A 5,000-nucleotide genomic window follows, 5' to 3' on the forward strand; every position below is an offset into this window, starting at 1 on the left:
CCCGCCAATCCTCCCCTGAGGGCCCCCGTCCATCCACTTCTGGGGGTCTCCGCCGATCCTCGTCTGGGGGCCCCTGACGATCCTCCTCTTAGGGCCCCCGCCGATCCTCCTCTGGGGGTCCCCGCGCCGATCATCCTCTGGGGGCCCCCACCGATCCTCCTCTTGGGGGCCCCCGGCGATCCTCCTCCTCACATGATATCATTTTATACCATTTTATGTCATATTACCTCATATTACGTCATATCATGGATTCTGATACAGCGAAACCTCCTGATCAGATCGTGATCACAAAGAAATGATCGACTACATGTGCACACACACACACACACACACACACACACACACACACACACACACACACACACACACACACACACACACACACACACACACACATACACACACACACACACACACACATACACACCTCACTCCCCATTTCCATTTTCTTTTCTTCTTATTGTTCCCTTGTCCTTCAACAAGAACTGTCTAGTTTCTGCAACCGGGATTTATTGATAATGGGTGATTTCAATTTTACTGACATTGATTGGATGACCCTTGAACATGGCCATATAGGTAGTCGCTTGATTGATTTTCTTGGTGACAATTACTTAATTCAGCATGTAAAAGAGCCCACAAGATATGGAAACTTACTCGATTTATTGATCACTAGCCGCGAAAGCATGGCAACTGATGTAGAAGTCGGTGAATCTGTTGCAAATAGCGATCACAACTTAGTCAGATTCAAACTCCTAAACAATTTTAGAATAGATACTTGTGCTTCTAAAATACCCGATTTCAGTAAAGCTCAGTTCATAGAACTACGTCAGGAGCTTCAGCTTACAGATTGGGAGGAAAAATTAAACGAAAGGCCTGTAGATCAGATGTGGGAAATATTTCAAAATACGCTCACTAAGATGATTCAAACTTACATTCCTTTTAAGGACAGACGTCCCCCAAATCAGGCTCGCCCAAAGTGGCTCGACAAAGAAACTGAAAAAAGTATTGCTAAAAAGAGACAGGCTTATAAGAAATATAAGTGCTCGGGTGCATCTAATGACTATGAAAGTTATGTATCAATACAGAGAGATTTAAAAAAGACAATAAGAAAAAGAAAACGACAATACGAAATGAACATCGCTGAGAAATCCAAAGAGAATCCCAAAGAATTCTATAGTTACATTAGAGATAAAAAGGTTGTTAGGAATCACATTGGTCCACTATTATCTGCTGACGGTCAACTTGAATATTCAAATGAAGGAATGTGTAATCTCTTAAACAATTATTTTAGCTCGGTATTCGTAAACGAAACACCTCAAAGTGAATTCCAAACTGAAACCTGTGAAAAGTCTGGGGTAAACTTACTCACTACGGTAAATATAACAAAAGAAACAATTAAAAGGTGTATAGACAAACTCAAAGTTAATAAAACACCAGGGCCTGACGGTTGGCATCCAAGAATCTTAAAGGAAATGAAAAATGAGATTGTTGTTCCATTAGAAATTATTTTCAAGAAATCCATCATATCCGGAGATGTCCCAAGAGAATGGAAGCTAGCTAACGTTACTCCCATATTCAAAAAAGGTGACAAAAAGAAACCAAATAACTATAGGCCTATTAGTTTGACTTCGATCGTAGGAAAAATAATGGAAACTATCATCAGAGATGCTATCGAATATCATTTAGAAAGTAACCGTTTGATAAATGATAGCCAACATGGTTTCAGACGGAAACGTTCTTGCGTGACTAACTTACTCGAATTCTACAACACAGTTGTCTCGAATTATGACAAAAGAAACAATATAGATTTAATATATCTAGACTTTGCAAAAGCTTTTGATACCGTCCCACACGAAAGACTTCTTACTAAATTAGCTTTGCATGGAATAAGTGGTAGCCTATTAGGTTGGACTAGTAATTGGTTGAAAGGTCGAAAACAGAGAGTTGTTTTAAATGGAAAAACTTCTGGATGGAAAAGTGTTGCAAGTGGAGTTCCTCAGGGTTCCGTTCTTGGGCCACTTCTATTCATAGTATATATAAATGATATAGACCATGGACTAAAATCTACTGTTTCCAAATTTGCTGATGATACAAAACTGTGCGGAGTGGCAAATGATCACTCAAACCAATTAGATATTCAAGAAGATTTAGATAAATTACAGCAATGGTCTGAAAAGTGGCTAATGAAATTTAACACAAGTAAATGCAAGGTAATGCACATAGGTAAAAATAACAGCAAGTACGATTACAAGTTATTTGGAAATTCGTTAACAAAAGTGGATAGTGAAAAAGATCTCGGCGTAATTATCAGTAACGACCTCAAATCATCCAAGCAGTGTATTTCAGCCTCTGAGAAAGCAAATAAGATTCTGGGATTGATTGCGCGATCTTTTGATTTCAAAAGTCCATCACTCATTAACAAGCTATATAAATCGTTAGTTCGTCCACATTTGGAATATGCTGTTTCCGTATGGTCACCGAATCTCATTAAAGACATTGACAGACTGGAAAAAGTACAACGGCGAGCCACAAAACTGATTCCAAATATCAAAAATAAATCATACGAAAATCGACTTAAGCACATGAATCTGTTTTCCTAAAAAAGCGTAGACTCAGAGGTGACTTGATACAGGTCTTTAAGATTTTAAAGGGAATTGACAACATCAAAAGTGACCAAATTTTCACATTGAATGAGAATCAGACAAGAAACAATGGTCTCAAACTGTCCGGAAATAGATTCAATTTGGAAGTAGGTAGAAACAACTTTGCCAACCGTGTAGTTAATGAATGGAATAAACTTCCTGCACAGGTAGTGCAATGTAGTTCAGTTCGAAGCTTTAAGAATCATTTAGATAAATACCTAAGTAAGATGCTGTAATTATTATAATTTATGTTATATTATTTGTTTTTGTTTTGTTATAATTTGTCTGTCTGATTTTCATTTATTATTAGTTATATGTCAATTTATTATAATTTACTATTTACCTGTTTGTTTGTTATTCAACTATACCAATGCATTTATTTATGTATTTTAATTGTTATTTACATTGTTATAGTTTTAATTTATTATTAATATGATTTTTTTTTTTTTTTTTTTTTTTTTTTTTTTTTTTTTTTTTTTTTTTTTTTTTTTTTTTTTTTTTTTTTTTTTTTTTTTTTTTTTTTTTTTTTTTTTTGCATCCGACCTAGATATGGATCAAAAGGTCTCCTGTCGGCATGCTTTGCCTTTGTAATCCTTTGTAATCCTTTGTAACATCTCTTCTCCTTCTTTCTCTTCCCGGCTTCACCCACTTCGTACCACTTTTCCAGTTCCATTTCTCTTTCCCTTCTGTCCCTCTTGCTTATGTTTTCACAAACCTTCATCACCCTTTCTCTTGTTTTTCCTCACCCCATTTTCCCTATCTCCTTCCATCTCCTATACTCGTACATTCCGTTATCCACATCTTTTTCACCCTTCCATATCCTTCTCCCTCTCCATCTCCCTCTCCCGTCCTCCTTCTCACCGCTCTTCTTGATATCTCCCTCCCAACCTTTTTTACTTCCCCAAACCTTCTATATTATCCTCCCTGTTCCTCCCTAGCCTCATTTCCTTCCCTAACCTCCTCTCATTCTCTTGTGAGATTTTAAAAATTTGATCGAGAGTTCTTGTGAAAGCTCCTACTTGAGCTTTATTTATATATGCTATTTCAACCATACATTGGTTGTATTTAAGTTATATTTTATTGAAAAGGTCGTATATCCCCACCCTACCCCCACCCCTCCAGCTGTAGAAGAACTGGTCATGTTCAATTCTTGGAGATACGCATGAATGGCAAATAGTATAGTTACCCCTATAAAATTTATTATTATTATTATTATTTTTTAATTCTAAAAATCCAAAGAAAGCAAAGTATGATAGGAATGACTTTAGTGTTTAACAACCATTCCTGTCGTAATAAGTCTACGAGATTACTGACATGACTATGATTCCAACAATACACTTGGGTGCTATGAAAGGGCAAATGTCAAATATAAGAATATTATTGGTCCGGATAGGAATAGAAGCTTGTGATCTGTCAGCTTCCAACTTTGCGTCTTCCAAATACTGTTTTCGTCCTCATGATAAAAATCCATTAGTTACAAATGTTGAGAGTAATGACATTTATTTTTCATTCTCTCTGCCTATCTTCTAGCTTTAGTACACTTTTCTCAACCTTCTATTCTCTTCGTGCTCATCCATTTCCAGATTTTTGTACCTTCTTTTTGACAGCTTCTTTCCTATTTTCGATCTATTACAGTGTTTATTTTTTCTTCCAACTGTATAGGTATTGCATAACTTCCTTGTCAAGTCTTGTGATCGCCGAATGGAAGGCGACCTACCAAACCTTCTCTTCCAGCATCTTCGGCTCTATTTTCTCTCAATCTGCATTGAAATTTTTCTTTATAGCCTTCATCTCTCGTATATTTATTTAAAAAAATGTTTTAGGGCTATACTCTTTAGACGAGGGTTTTGGTTTGGCAAGTTTTAGTTTGCCCACAACTACCCTGTGATCTGAATCGAATGACATCAATGTAAAAATTTTAAATCCCTGAAAAATCTTGTTGTTTTAACGCTCAAGAAACGCATACCGACTGACAGTTGAAATCAACTACCTGGCGTCTGGTGAGAAGAATTTTTAACATAAGATGAATTATGGGCTTGTCAGTGTATTTTCCTCTAGGTATTCCTATATTTAATGTAGCCATTATCAAAAAAATCCTGGAGAAGGTTCTAGAATTATTCAATCGTCAGGGTCCATTTTCGTGATCAAAGTTGACGTCAGAGTTGTGAGGCAAAACGTGAGTTTCTTAAAGCACTATTTGCCGGCTCACTAGGCCTATTCCAAACTATTCGAGACTGTTAATTGGTACCACGGGGCGTCCACTTCCTTTCGGTTACAGGTCCAGGTCCACATGATGAGGGTCTCCTTCGGTCGATGTCAACCATGGATGTTGCGCTCCTCCAGGTCGCGAGCCACGGC

Source organism: Oratosquilla oratoria, chromosome 10 (assembly GCF_046742065.1).
Source record: "Oratosquilla oratoria isolate Oo_2021 chromosome 10, ASM4674206v1, whole genome shotgun sequence".
NCBI lineage: Eukaryota > Metazoa > Arthropoda > Malacostraca > Stomatopoda > Squillidae > Oratosquilla > Oratosquilla oratoria.